Source organism: Hibiscus syriacus, unplaced genomic scaffold (genome assembly GCF_006381635.1).
Source record: "Hibiscus syriacus cultivar Baekdansim isolate YM2019G1 unplaced genomic scaffold, ASM638163v2 tig00014377_pilon, whole genome shotgun sequence".
In the NCBI taxonomy this organism is placed as follows: Eukaryota; Viridiplantae; Streptophyta; class Magnoliopsida; order Malvales; family Malvaceae; genus Hibiscus; species Hibiscus syriacus.
In genome coordinates, this window is record NW_024062324.1 from 1 (window position 1) to 16,922 (window position 16,922).

The following is a 16,922-nucleotide window of genomic DNA, read 5'->3' on the forward strand; positions in this document are numbered from 1 at the left end:
GTCTATAAGGTGATTTTAAAGAGATTTCATATCGCAGCTTTAAGAATAACAACTAATAGTATTCGTTTGGATCATTAGAACTCTATTTCATATAAGTTAAAAAAAACATTTTTATAAGATCAATAAAATTGTTAAAAAATAATTTAATCCAAATAAAACAGTTTTCATGAATTTTAGTATTTTAGTCTTCGGTTTTTTTAAATATTTTTTCTAAATGAGTTAGTGTCATTCAGTTAAGTATACCAAACTTAGTAAGACACTTGAATATCCTATTATTTGGGGACAACAATAATCACACTATAAAACATCCTATTATTAGGGGACAACAATAATTATTTCAACCAAACCGAATCTATCAATTTTATATCTCAAAGCCTATATGAGAAGAATCATTAATGTTGCAAAATTTAAACAAAATACATAAAACCTTAAATAATAAAGGATTTAGACACACACAACGTTGCCAAATCTATTCCCAATACAACATTTGCTATAGTAATTGTCTGTTGAGACAATATTGAAAATGTATTTACCTGTGTTAGAATAGAATGATTGCGAATCTTTTCATGGCTCAACCGCTTCTGTAGTTCCTCAACAAGTTTACTTCTAGGAATCTTCCTCATTCGTGGTCTCGATGTTCTTCAATTTTAAAATACCTTCATTCAGCTCTCGCTCCCCACGATGATCATCCAAGGGATCTTGGAGTCTATGGCATATTCAATGTGCTCATCACTTTTTTATGAACCTTATATTCTGCTTTAATGTCTACGTCCCATAGCTCGCTCACCAGCTCTGCTGCTACACTGAGTTTATCCCCCAGAACAGCCACCAATACTTGGGTTTCTGTGGCTCGGACTGCCTGCAAGCAAGTCCCATCCCCAAACTACATTAGTACATCACACAAAAAGTATACGAATACATAGAGTGGGGGTAGAATTAAGGTAGTTATTAAAATCACTATGTTACTTGTCTCGGGAGAAAGTGTCGAATTCAGATATTTGTCCAACTAAGTATGCTCCATTTTTTTCCAGTCTTTCATATGAGGATTGAACCTCGATACTCGTGTTCAAATATGTAATCATAAGGATGACAGATGAGTAACACGAACAATATTACTATGAAATGTAATCAAGAAAACTATTTACTCATAATCACGGGCGAAAAGGAACAAGATTCCAGGTAGACACTATGAACAATCTACCCGTAATCAATATTTACTTAAAATAAGATGTAATGTATGACAGTTGTTCTGTTTCGAATACCATTTAACACAGTTAGAGCTGAATCACAACTTCAGGTTACAAAAAGACAGCCTTGACATGAAATTCTGACAAATTTGTCTATCATACAATAAAGGCCAGAGGAACACAAATCCTGCTTAGACTGTGCAAAGTAAAATAATTCATATAACAAAAAAATTAGCACCTCTCAATCAGCAATATCAACTTGATTAAGAGTTGTTAAAATAGTTGAGAGAAATGACAACATAACAGGATAGATTCAATGGATATATCGTAAACAAGTTAGGAATAAAAATCACCTGGTTCTGTGCTTTCTCTTCCTTATAGTCAATACTCGCTCAATTCCAAGGCTCATTCCACAGCAGGAACCTGCTTTGTGCCAAAATTTCCTATCAGATTGTCATAACGTCCACCAGCACCAATTGAACCAACCTAAAAAATAGGTTAATCATACCGTCAGGTAACTAAATATAACCAACAAAATAAAAGAAGGGTATGTCATTGCATCGATAAATGCATGTATCATATTTTAAGGATGAATGGTTATCTGTTAGGCTTTGGGTTGGTTATCTGTAAGAGAGATTGTATGGTTGTTTCTAAGTTTTTGTAACTTGTGGTTATCAATGAATTATTTAGGCACTCTTTTTCTCCTTCCGCTGATTAAGGAGCACCTTGTGATCTGTTGAGTTAATCGATTGACGAATATGGCCAAGAGGGGAGTGAATTGATAATTAAAATTTTGATGGAAGGTTTTGCAGAAAATTGAAAATTTGCACCGCGATTTAGAGTGATTCGACTTTCTCAACTAAATTCTAAGTCCACTACCTTAGCTATCCACACTAAGGATTTTCCACAAATTCACTAATTTGTCTTTCTTTTGAGGACAAAGAGTAACCTTACAAACCCTCAAAATTATACCTCAAATTCTTGAGAACACTCTCTTCCAAGAGAACAATACAAATTTGCAAACTTACAAGGAAATCCTCACAAGTAGATTGTTTGCACAATTCTAGAACAAGGAAAAGAACACAAGAATGAATACAATTGAGCATAATAAATATTCTTGAAAACAAAATGAATTGAATGAAAAATAGACTTGAAATGCTCAAACTTGAGATTTGATGCTTTCTCTTTGATTCTCTCTTGATTCTAGTTGCTTGATGTTCCTGTTCTTGATCAATGGCTTCTAAGCTTGCTTAAATACACCTTGAATCACTTCTGAACGTTGGGATCATTAATGAAGATAATATAGCCGTTTTAGTGTGAAATCAATTAATAAAACAGTTTGGAGCATGGGGGAATCGGTACCCCTCATAGGGAATCGGTTCCCTAAGTGTAAAATTCAAATATTTCGACCGTTGAACAGTGGGGGGAATTGGTACCCCCTGGGGGGAATCGGTTCTCTCTAAGCAATTTTGGAATTTTTGGCTTTGAAACAGTTCGAATACTTTGTAAAATTATTTTGAAATTGTTTAAGATTAAAACTTAATTTTACACTTGAGTAAGGATTAAAATGACTTTTGAAAGATTTAGAGTAATTTTGATATTCGAATAAATATCGAATACTTAGAAAATCTTAAAATTCATTTAACTTAATTTGTTATATCGAAATATCAAAATGTTTTCAACATGATCCTTAATCATGAAGGGGTTTTTAACGAGGCCTACCATTCCTATAAAAAAAAGGATGAATGGTGATGCGTGTGACGATATGATATCATCCCATTGCTTGTCTTTCCATAACATTTCAATTGTAAGTTACATGCTCAAAAGGCTCAATGATGGAGACATTCTTGCAAGTTCTCTGGAAATGTCTGCTCTAGAGAAAATCTAGGCAGTGGAAGTACTCGGTGACTTCTGTTTCTTTTTTTTTTTTGATAAAATAAGGCCTCATTAAAACCCCCCTTCATATCCTACATGTTATAAACATAACATGAAGGACATAGGAAGGAGGAAAAGAGTGCCTCTAACTTTTATTAATGAGAACATAATACACCTCCACACCTTCATGACTAACTACTAACAACATAACCTTTAATCCATAACTCTGAATACATAACGCACCCTCATAACTCCCTTAAAAAGAACAGCCAAGGTATAACACCTTTAACCACAAAAGAAACCCAAAAATCAACCTATACCAGCTTTTGCTAATTCATCCGCTTCCCAATTTGCAGCTCTCGAAATATGCCTTGTGATAATACCCTTCCTTTCCACACGAGTAGCTATATCCCTCACCAAGGATTTGAACAAAGAAGCTATGGTCCGAATTTTTAATCCTTTAGAGCATTAGTAGAATCCGATTCCAAAATAATCCTCTGACTTGGAATGTAACCAACTTCCTCGATAAGACTCAACCCTCTTTTGACCGCCAAAAGCTCTGCAAGTAAAGGAGGCCTCCCCCTACCTTCTTCTGAAAACGACCCAAGCATTGAACCACTACCATCCCTAATCAATCCATCTATTCCACCCTTATCTCAACCTTTGACCATTGCACCATCTACATTTACTTTTAAGAACCCTTCCGGAGGAGGACTCCACCTATAAGAAGGAGGAGACCTCTTTTCCAGATTACCATTCAAGTCTGCTAGTTGTAAATCCCCCATCAAGGAATCGAAAGGAACATGAACGTCCTTAAATGAAGTTCCAAACCAAGAAACAATTTTGAATCTTGTAATGAAGAACAACAGCGCAGAATCACCCTTCCCTTGCTGAAAAATCACCTCATTCCTACATTTCCAAACCGACCACATCACAGCCCTAGGGATAAACTTCCATATGATAGATCTCGGAACAAGCTCATCCCACGCAATTAAGAATTCCATCAACTTAGCCAGAACCACAAAGCAAACATTCCAGTACTTTAAAAACTTAGCCCACAAATCCCACACCACATCACAGTGCAGAAACAAATGTGAGACCGACTCATTGCACTTCCTGCACAAAGAGCACACAGTGTCTTCCACCCCAGTAACTCCTCTCTTCAGCAGCTCCTCCTTCACCGCTACTCTATGATGAGCAAGTTGCCAAACAAAGGTTTCCACTCGTGGTGGAGCTACCCCTTCCAAAATATCTTTCCCAATTACCTTCTACTTCATCATTACCCTCTCTATCAAAATACAATTGCACGCATGATTTGCAGTAAACAACCCTCACCAGTTCCCAACCAAATCCAACAATCATCCTCTACTAATGACAATGAAGAATTGTTCAAGAGAGATAAGTTGCAGCCACTGCTCAACCTCCCAATCCACCAAATTCCTTCTTGTTTGAATATCCAAGACCCCACCCGAATCATTATACAATCTGAATTATGCAACCTTTCCCCCTTAGTTATTCGATAGAGCAAATAACCTTGGAAACCTATCTTTAGAGGAACCGAACCCAACCATACATCATGCCAAAATTGCATTGTTTCTCCATTTCCAGCTCTAACACACAAATTTTCCTAAAACATCCCCATATGCATCACTTGAAAAGAAGTTCTTAACAACTCCTCTCCAATCCAAGAGGTATGTGCTGTCCAAGTATTCCGGATCATCATTGAATTTGGATCCATATTGTTTACACAACAGACCACTGTTTTCCACCAAGAGATTTTTTCTGCAGCAAATTTCCACACCCATTTCCCCATAAGAGCCCTGTTTAAAAGCAACAGATTCGGAATCCCCAAACCCCCTAACTTCTTTGGCTTACACACCAATTCCCATTTGACCCAATGGATGTTCTTTTTTTCTGTCGATCCCCCCATAGAAAAGATGCCATGATAGAATTTAATTTGTTGAGAACACTAATAGGGATCCGAAAAATAGAAAGGTAATAAATTGGAAGAGAGCACAACACTGATTTGACCAAAACTGCCCTTTCAGCCAATGACAGAGACTTGGCCTTCCAACCAGCCAAACTGTTATAAAATTTTTGTACAACTGGTTCCCACAAGGAAAAAGAATTCCTCTTAGCCCCTAACGGTAGACCTAAGTACTCCGATGGAAAAGCTCCTCTTTCACACCCTATTTCCTTGGCCCGAGAAGCTAACTCCTCCCCACAATGATTCCAAAAATTCTGCTCTTATTCATATTCAACTTCAGCCCCACCAACAATTCATAAATTAAAAGCACCCTTCTAATATTCACCAAATCATGAGTAAAAGCCTTGCTAAAAATTATTAAGTCATCCGCAAATTGCAAATGTGATAACATGAAAGAACGATCCTTCGAGCCTAATTCAAACAGCACTTTGTCCACTGCTTTCACCAACATTAAATGTAACAATTCACCTCCCAAGTTGAACAACATAGGGGATAACGAACAACCCTGTCTTAATCCTCTAGTAGTGTGTATTCTCTCTGTAGGTGTGCCAACCAAAACCGAAATGGAAGCTGTTGAGATACACTGTACATCCAGAACTCCATCTAGCTCCAAAAACCCCATTTTACTCGTTATTTCAGCAAGATCCTCCAATCAACCGAATCATAGACTCTTGAAATCCACCTTAAAAACAACTCCCTTCAATCCTTTTTTCCTCCAACAATCATTGCCTTCATTTGCTATAAACGAACAATCCAAAATGCGTCTCCCCGGTATAAATGCAAATTGTGATGGACTAATAACTTCATTAATACACAAGCTTAACCTTCTCGCTAGTACTTTTGAAAGAATTTGTAGAAACCCCCAACTAGGCTAATTGGCCTAAAATCTTCTAACCCTCCGGATGGCCTTCTTAGGAATAAGAGAGAGGAAAGTGTGGTTGCTTTCCAAATCCCAGTCCTTTTATATTGAGGACCCAATTTGTAGGTTTCATTTTCCATAGCCTTAACCGAAGTTAATGAAGTGTGCGCACACACAAATTTATGATAGTATCTATGCGTATTCGTACCATTGCTGTGGAAATGGAAAGTAGTCACCATCACCCTAGGCTAAGAAGAAGAGAAGGGGGAAGATCTTATATTTAATTCAAAAAAAAAAGGAAGAAGAATTTCCAGTTAGGATAGTGTTCCTTTGATTTTCAATGTTGATGGCTGAATGTTCACATAAAAGTTCAAACTTGATTATTGGTTAGACCCACCATAAAGTTCTGAAACATGTAATTATTTTTTTTTCTTTTTAAAGTGCAGATGCAAAAACGTAAAAGATAGATATGCATAGCATTCATAGCCCTCAGGCAGAAAAAAGTATTTACCTGAACACCTCCTTTGAAAGCAGCTTCAAATATGACTCCAGTATAATAATCAAGACCTCTGGCAAGACTCAAATCAAATACCAGTTTGTCTATGCACCTTGATTTATCCAAAGCATCAAATAGAAGTGACAAGTCACCTAATGCCTCTTTGGAAGCATTGTGTTTAAGAAGCTCACTACCCTCGCCTTCTCCCATAATCTTTGACAATAATTCCAGAGGAGGTCCTCTTATCTTCACAAAAGTGCCAATTTTACCTGCTGTCTCAACAGATAACCCCTTCTCTTCCACCTAGCAAGTATTAATGAACATAATCATTCAAATTGAAACCACTGAAACATGTAAGACAGTACAAACTAAAAAATCAAGAGATGCGACACAAATCATTTGTCCGCAAAATAAAAAGAATAAAAGGAACAGTCGCAAGATATAAGTTCACATGTCATGATAAATAATTGAACAGTGGTATATTTACACCGTTTCTCCAACAGCTTTAGCTACTAGATAGACGCACAGATTTTGAGGCTTCGGTCCTCACCATTTCCCTTTTAACTTGTTCAAAGGATTGTTTGTCTAACTTGTCAATGCTTGAACAAATAGTTCTAAATTTTGTTGGTGGCACACCACAGATTTCCAGCACTCCATCGAGTAACTTTCGGTGATTCAATTTTATCTGTCAAAATCAATAGAAACGAAATGAACCAATTTGGAAAGCAAATCAAGCAGTCTTTGGAACCAAAACATGACAGTAAAAGCAAAAAACATAATGTCAGAAAATGCCATTGCCATCATGACCTTGCACAAACTAGTGAGAATGAATGCTTACACTGCATCAATTGTACAGAAATTGTAAAAATGAAACACCAAATATAACTAACTTGCTATTATGCTTTTTAGTAGAAAATCCAAAATGTTAAAATTAGGTATAACAGTAAATAAAGGTACTTCTGCCTAAATAGTTAGTTTAGTCCCACAACGAAAAACACAAGACACTAATTAACAATTTATCATCAAGAAACTGAACATGCCATGCTGACAGGGAATAAAAAATGACAATTTACCTCATAATCTCCAATGTTTAGTGCATTGAGTACTTCTGACAAAATTCTTACAACCTCAAAGTCTGGTCCCATCTTTTCATATTGACCAGCAATATCAAAATCACATTGATAAAATTCTCGATATCTCCCTTTTGATGGGTTATCCCTCCTCCAAACTTTATCTATGTGGTATCTTTTAAAAGATGTGAGGCCATTCATGGCCACATACCGAGAAAATGGAACTGTTAAGTCATATCGTAGAGAACAAAGCTCTCCACCCTGTAAGCAAATATAACAAAAAGTTGGGGATAAAACTTAATAAAACATACATGTCACTTCTCTTGATAAATAAGCCATAATAAACAAACTTCTAGGTTGCTGATCAGAAAGGGGGGGGGGAATCTAAATAAAAGGAAAATACAAAAAAGAAAAGATGCCTTCGTTCTAATTGATCAGTTCTTACTAACCTGGTCTGCAAGATCATAAATCAACTTTGAATCCTCCCATATTTTCCGGTAAGAGTCTCCTTCAATTCAAAAGCAGGAGTATCCAGGGCAGTGGCACAATGCCTCTCAAAAACCTTTGTTATAATAGAAAATGCTTTCTTTCTTATTGCCATTTGTTCTTTTGCAAAATCCCGAGTACCCTACAAAAATCAGAGAAACTTAAACACAATATTGAAGAATAAGGCATAAGATTATAGCATTATAATGAAGTAGAATCATTTTTTCTTTCCTTAATTTATAATATCAATGAAGATAAACCAACCAAGACGCAACTGCCCTATTTCCAAGTTCTTAAACAATATTTTCAACAAATTACGGCTGAATTTAATAGGAAACAAGAGTTATTGTTCTGCCTTTACCTTCGGAGTCTTGGGGATTCTTCTACTTTCATTGCTCTCCAAAATCTCCTTCACCTTCTTCAACAGACCATCAAAATCTGGACTTTTGGATCTAAAATGATAGAAATTCCACGACTATTTTCTCTAAACCGTCCCCCTTACTCATCAACCTATCCTTAATCATCTCCACAATTAAACTTGTCCCCCTCCCCAGCAAAACCTTCTTCTTCTTCTTTTCAGCTTTCACATTCCCTCCATCAGCCTCTCCTCCTTTTCCACCATTCTTCTCATTCAAAACCTCGTCGCCTTCAAGCACAAAAAACGCAGTGACAGCCTCCCATGCAACAATTTTCCACACAATCCCCAAAACCGAATCCACATCCTTCACCAACTTCACATGGTCTTCTCCAGCTCCGCGTCCACTGCCAATTTGACTCCACTTCTCAAACGTTCCTCGCTTAAAACAGTCATTTTCAAAAATATTCTTTAAACCCTCGATGCTAACTGAATCCAAATTCAATCTCACTCTTTCCAAACCACTCTCCCCTAAATTCCTCAACTCAAAGCACAAATGCAAAACTTTTCCGCTTAACTTCTGGCCCGAATTTGCAACCACTCGAATAGCAGAATGCAAACTCTTAACCGCTTCCCTCACATTTCCGTAAACATCAAGTATCTTAGAAAATGAATTTTTGTTAACATTATCATCACCTTTATTAGAACTAACTGCCAATTTGGAACCGTGAAGTAAGACTTTGATATCGCTAGAAACTCCTATGTCGTCTTTGGCGACAGATCCATCGCCGGGATCGGTCAAGTCGAAAGCTGATAAGTTAGCCCTTGCGGCCTCGCAGGAGAGGGCGGCAACTGCCACGGCGACGGTGGATAGAGCTGAGGAGCTTTGGTCTATGAGCTTGCATGATTCGAGCAACGATGACATAGCGGATCCGCCTCCGTTTCCACCCACGGCCGTGGGATTTTTGAGAAAGTGAAATGTGGAATAACGGCGGATATGGAGGTTATGATGCAAAATAGATCGTTTCAGCTGTTGGCGTTTTATTTAGGCTCTAGGGTTTTAGCCTTTTTTTCTCTACATCATGAATGGGAAATGAAAACGTGTGGTATGACTAAAAAAAGTAATTATCTGTTTTTATTATTATTTAAATAATAAAATTAGTAAAAATTTATTAAGAAAATTATTATTTTTATTAGTTTTGTTATTAGTAGGTATTTTATCGGGTTTGTTAATAAAATCGGTAAAACGTTACAGATTTTATTATTTTTTTTTCTACCGATTTTATTATTGTTGATTACTTTTATCAGAAATATTAAAAAGTATTGATGTTTTAGATATAAATAATAATATTTTAAGTAATTCTTTATCGATTTCGGTAAAGTCACTTTTTAGTCGTATATACTAAATTTTGACTGACAAGAAAAAATTATGTTAACTAATAAATTAATTAAATCTAATTCAATTGATATTATGTGTATATAGAATTAGTTATATTAAAAATTTTAGTAGCATATGTCTTATTTTGTTTTTAACAATCTTCATCAGTAATAAAATAATATTTGTTTAGAATTTTTTTAGTTCATTGATAATATATATATATATATATATAATTATTTGAATTTAAATCTTTTTAAAAGAATCATATTTTTTTACTACTAATATCACTCAATAAATTTTAGTATGGAATGTCTTGAAGTGCATAATTAGATATTAGTGTGCCTCATTTCAAGACTAGGTATTTCAGGATATGGTGGATCAGTTGGGTAATTGGAATCGGTGTAGAGTGAATTAAGATAAATTTTATGTTATAAAATTTTAATGAGCGAAAAGAAATTATCAATAAAAAATATAAAAAATCTAAATATATCATGATTTAAATTTTCAGCACGAGTGCTCCCAACCGTTCCTCTAAATGCATCCCTGATTGAATAGATTGTTATGGTATGTGTCGATAATGTTAACCCCAACAGATGATGTGGGTGAAGCCTGAGAATACAGTGAAATTCTTGGTGAAGAGATGGCTACAAGACAGCTAGTTATGCGGTACAACTTAATAATTTAAGACTAAAAATGATGGAAATGGTCGTGATAAAAAATAGTCACAAAGCACAATATTTTAGGTTGGATGCAACATAAAATGTTACATTCTTCGTAACATTTTCAATTGCAACCTAATATGTTACTTTTTTTTTTTGTAAAAATGTTACATTTTTTATAAGAGAAAATAACCTCAGTGACCAAAAATGCCTTATAATATACGATTTTAACCAACTTTTTTTGGATTTGCCAAAATGATCAACTAAATCGCAATGCGATCGATAATTCGCAACGCGATCTCCGGTATCGCAAATCAGTTTCCAGATTCGCAACGCGATTCTGACTATCATATTGCGATTTCCCAAATTCGCGTTGCGATTTACGAAAATCGCAACGTGAATTAGGAAAATCGCAATGTGATTACGTAAATCGCAATGTGATTACGTAAATCGCAATGTGATTACGTAAATCGCAATACGATTACGTATTCGCATTGCGATTTACGTAATCGCATTGCGATTTACGTAATCGCATTGCGATTTACGTAATCACATTGCGATTTTCCTAATTCACGTTGCGATTTTCGTAAATCGCAACGCGAATTTGGTAAATCGCAATGAGATTCTGACTATCGCAATACTGAATTTCAAATTCGCAACTCGGTTTCTGAATTCGCAACAGGTTTTAATTTCGCAACACAAATGTTTTGGGTATATAACTACGCAGCAGCAGCAACTCATAACCTAAATCCCTAAATCGCAACTCATTCCATCTCCATCTATCACTCTCTCTGGCGACATCCGTTCCTATATCCAACGACATCCTTCCCCATCCGGCAATAGGTTTTAGTTTCGCAGCTTGTTTGTTTAGTAAATTAATTTACAATAATGAAATCATCTAATGTTGATCATGTTTGGATAGATTTATGTTTTGGAGGGTCATAGGAGAATGTTCATGGTGTTTTACAATATATGCCTTTACCCATGAATCTTCAACTAAAACTGTCATTAAAAAAGTTAACTTATGAAACTCTAATGTTACGTGTTGCAAATAAATTGAATTTAGAGCCCCTAAGTGGATTTAGGCTATCTTATCAGAGAAATGGTAAAGTTTATTTGTTAACCGACAATGAAGATGTTGAACGATTCATTGCTTACATTAGTGTTTCAAGTGATGATGTTACATTGTATGTTGTTGAACCTAGAAGTAGTGAAGTTGGGTCAGTAGCGGGTAGTAATCAACTAAGTTTTTCAACCCCAGTTTATGGTGCTCAAAATTTAATGGTTTCACTACAATTTCATCACCAAGCAAATATTGTTTCACCACATTTCCAATGCCAAACACAATCTCAAAACCCACAACCTTTCCCTAATCCAAATCCCAATCAACTTTCAACACCAAATTCCGGTTTTTGTATTGACCAGTTAGACGATGATGAGCCAACAAAAAAAATTGTGAGTACTAGTCAGTATTCGAAATTTGATCTTGGTCAATACCCGGACTTTGATCTTGGTCAATACTCGAATTTTGATGATTTTTCAGAAGAATAAACAGACCCTGCGTGTAATGATTTTGATATTGGTCAATACCCGAATTTTGATGATGAAACAGCCGTTGCCGAGGAAGATGTTGTTGATGATAATGAGGAGGAAGTTACGACTGTAAATGAACATGTTGAACATCCATTATGTAATTCATATAACACTGAAGAAGAAAAAGAAGAAGAATAAATCCCCAAAGAAAAGTCCCCGAAGAAAATGCCACGGGAGTATAACTGGAATATGCCAGAATTACTTCAGATACCGGAAGAAGAGTTGGTAAAGATAGCAGTTGATTGTTACACAAAAATTATTCGTATCAAGAAATATGATTGTTTTGATACAAAGGAAGACTTGAAGATAGCTTTGTATACGAAATGTGTGGAAGATGGCTATCAACTAAAAGTTAACAAATCAAGCAAAGATCGTTTCAAAACAAGGTGTATGATTGACAAAAATTGTATGTGGCGTATGATTGCAAAGAGGATAAAAGATTGCGAAATGTTTCAAGTTAGGACTTTTATTGATAAACATACATGTTCAAGAACCCAAGTTTTTCCTCACCATAGACATGTAAACAAAAATGTGTTTGGTGGTTTTCTGGCTGAGTTAATGTTTTTGAATGGTAGGGTATATCGGGGACATGAAATTATGACTGACATGAATGCTCGGTTCAAGATTAGTATCTCATATTCTCAAGCTTGGAGAGCCAAATGTTATGCCTTGGAATTGTTGAGGGGGTCGCCATAAGCATCGTTTGCCCAACTGTCGACTTATTGTCACAATTTAAAGCCGAAAAATCCTGGGTCGGTAACTCATATCAAAATAGATAGAGATTGACGCTTTGAGTTGATGTTTATCGCCATTGGTGCTGCGGTTAGTAAATCAATATAATTTTGTTGACTCATTTTTGTTAGTTACATGCATTTCACATTTAAATGATTATATTTCTTGTGTATATGATTTTGTAGATTCGTTCGTTTATTAATTGCATGCGCCCAGTTATTATAGTTGACGGAGCACATTTAAAAGGTCGATACCTTGGAGTAAACTTATTAGCAGTAGCCATGCATGCTAACAATGGGATACTGCCAATAGCTTACGGGGTTGGCAAATCTGAAACCTCTGATTCATGGACATGGTTTATGGGGTATCTTAGGGATTATATAGGTCCTATTAGCAATCTGACAATCATATCCGATAGGGCAAACTCAATTGACAACGCTATTAAAAGGTGTTTCCCAGATGCTTTTCGTGGACTTTGTGGTGTTCATTTGTATAGAAATCTAAAATCAAGGTCTGCTGGTATAACAAATCACAAATGGACATACTGGAAGGCTGTAAAAGCTTATCGGGAAGTGGATTTTAATAAACATATAAACTGTTTAAGACGTGTTTTGCCTCAGTGTGCTCAAACACTAGAAGATGTCGGGTTTGAAAGATGGTCAAGAGTACATCAACTTGGAGCAAGATATGGTTTCATGATGTCTAATAGTGCAGAATCAATCAACGCTCTAAGTCGTCATTCCCGGAAATTATCCATTACTATGTTAATGGAGTTTTTTCGAGCCTCTATTCAACAGTGGTACTACAAGAAAAGAAACCATGCAGGTATTATTTCTTTAAATTCGTAACTTATCATATATTTTACTAAGTATTATTTATTTAAATTTACAGGAACATTGGAACATCGTGTTAAACCATGGACAGAAAAAAAGATAACGAAACGTGTTGTGAAGTCAACGTCATGAAAAGTTGAACCATGTTCAAACACTTTGTTTGAAGTACTGGATAATAACTTAAATGGGCTTGTCGATCTAAATGCAAAGACGTGTAGTTGTATGAAATGGCAAACATCTGGTTATCCGTGTGGCCATGTTATAAAAGTTTCTCTTCATCTAAACCAAGATGATTCAAGCGCATACGCTATGGATTGCTACACTACAGAAGTATATCGACAGACTTATTGCGAGATTGTCTACCCTATTCCACATCCTTCTGAATGGGACATACCAGATGACTTACAAACAGTTTTGCCACCAGCCATGGACAGAAGGCTACCTGGCCGACCAAAAAGTCACGATCGTATACCGTCTAAGGGTGAAGAGAAGAAGAGATCGACATGTAGTCGGTGCAAGGAAAATGGTCATACAAGGTTGACATGTGGATCACCAGTGCCATCACAATCATCTTTTCCTCTACCAAAATATGGATCCTCATCAAAATCTAAGCTCATATGGTGTCAAGCAAAAGGCAATCAAAATCGCAATCATCTTTAAAATCCCAATCATAACCGGCTTCACCTTTTGGGACTGTTAACTTAGGTGATTTTTAAATGCAAACGTTGTATTATGTAGATTTTATGTGTGAACTTTTAACATTTTCAGTTAGGCATGTATTAGTAACTTGAGTTTGAAAATTGCTATGATATGTTCAGTTGTTATCACTTATTAGGCATTCATTTGACTATCGCAACACGGAAATGACGTTCGCAATCATCTTAATGTCTATCGCAACGCGGAAATGACTATCGCAATGCGAAATGAAAATCGCAACAAGAGAATCACAATGCGAAATGAAAATCGCAACGAGAGAATCGCAATGCGAAATGAAAATCGCAACGAGGGAATCGCAAAGCGAAATGAAAATTGCAACGCGAATTTAGTTTCGCGTTGTGATTTTGTCGTTGCGATTTTCATTTCGCGTTGCGATTTTTATTTCGCATTGCGATAGTCATTTTTGCTTTCAACATAATGCAGATTGAAATCAACAAAATCAACCATTATATTTCAATCAATTAAACAAGCACAAATAAGAATTATGTTCACATCAATTAAACAAATCAACTTTTACAAATCAATTAAACAATCAAAAAATAAGCAATAATTCTTATTTCCTCATCTCCTATTGAATCAACTTTTGCAGCCATACATCATTTTCACGCAGCTCACTTATGAGATTAACCTGCAGAAACCAAACATTTGCTCAAACAACACTTTCTACACATCTAAAACATACAAACAGCAAATTATTGAATTCTAGGTACTTAACCAAACATTTTCAAACCAAAAGCCTATAAACTTACCAATTGTTTATGAACATTTTTATAACGCGGATACAGGTAGGCAGCGTCTCGTATATATCGATCTAGCCATATAATGCCGAAACCACAAGCCTACTGCAGCTCTATCTCTATTTGTGAGAGGTAGATACTTTATACTTCCTGTGATCAAACGCTCCAACGATAAGCATACGAGAGGACCACAATCCCTTCTGGTCTATTCGTTTGTTGTGGTGCGGTCTCGTCTCTGCTAACTGTAATATTGAGCTTCTTTGGCTTCTTGTTTCCAGAACGAGTCCAATAATTTATCGCATCCAAGAATTTAGCCAAATGAGAGCTCTATCCCTTAATAATATCTCTTAAATCAGCCAATGATATGTAATTTATCATGCTGTCATATACTATTGCCTTAAGGGATGGGAGCTGAAGCTCGACGAGAAGCCAATGTTTACGTTCCAAAACAGGGATAAACATCTGCAATCATAAGTAGTAATTCATTCATTTGCGCACTTATTTATGAATACCTTTAAACTCAATCTAAAATAAATACTAACCTTACCGACCTCCCACCATGCAGGATAAAGTTTAGCTTGTCCATTGCCCAACGTAAATGATTCATCTCGTTGATTCTTCAAGTGAACGGCGTTAAAAGACGTCAGCATAATTGTATATTGTGTATTTCTTTTATTTTCCTTAAGTTTCATAATTATTAGAAGACGTGACACCCACTCATCGATATGCTATTTTACAAAAAAAGACATATATTAGTAACTTACATAAATTTTTTAAAAAAATAATCAAATTGAAATATAAGAAAAATATAAGACTTACCCCTCCATCGAAATAGCCATTGTCTTCGACCCCTAATAATACGCCCCACCAAGACCGATCAAGCAACAAATAGATATCATCGTTGAGCTTGCATATGTCAGTGAAACACCCCTGGCTCCGTTCATGTAGATAAAAATCAATTGCGGTCTTAGCCCAAAGGGTGTTATCCAGAATTGTGTCTAGTAGTTGTCTCATCTCCACTTCAGATATCGGAATGGTACTGGCCGGTAACTCATACGAGAGCCAACTATCATCCATCATGTCCGGCACGTCAGAGGGTTTCTCAAGAATCTTACATATGACGCCATGTGAATCGGGCTCTTGAATGGTGGGAGGGACCTCTTCAACGATGATAGTGGCCTCTTGAACGGTGGGAGGGGACTCTCGAGGAATGATAGGGGCCTCTTCAACGATAGGAGTGGACTCTTAAGGGATGACAGGCGAGTTGTGCTTCTTCTTGCGGTGTCTTCGCACTATTGGGGTGTACGGAGACTTAATAGCACATGCACGCCGTCTAATGCGTGAACTCTGTCGTGCAAGAAAAACCCGACGTAAAGCATCCACCTTATCGGGCCACTAAATAATTAAATACAAAAATCAGTAAATAAACAGACATGATATTTAAACAGTGAAAACAAAGATAAATATGTTTCAAACTTGCATTGAATTCACCCAAGTCATTATTCTATCATAGTTCACAAAATGCATCAGATAACAAAGACAAATATGTTTCAAACTTGCAACACTGTCAACTTAGTATTTGTCTTTGTCTATTGGTTGAAGTAATGCAATTCATTCAAGTTTCAATTTGCAGAAGAATAATAGTTTCTGGAACTTAAAATCGCAACGTGAAAAATGACTATCGCAACGAGAGAATCGCAACACGAAATGAAAATCGCAACAAGAGAATCGCAATGCGAAATGAAAATTGCAACGCGATTATAGTTTCGCGTTGTGATTTTTGGTTTCGCGTTGCGGTTTTCATTCTCTCGTTGCGATTTTCATTTTAACCAAAAGACAAAACAGTGTTGCTAAAATATAGTTTCAAGAATAAACTATTTCTTCTTCTTCTGCAAATTGAAACTTGAATGGATTGTATTACTTCAACCAAAAGACAAAACAAAGACAAATACTAACTT

At 36.0% G+C, this 16,922-nt stretch overlaps 1 pseudogene; it reads right to left on the bottom strand.

The window, feature by feature from the left end:
* Nucleotides 1–533: 533 nt before the first annotated feature.
* On the bottom strand, nucleotides 534–9,384 carry LOC120207235 (annotated as a pseudogene).
* Nucleotides 9,385–16,922: the final 7,538 nt, after the last annotated feature.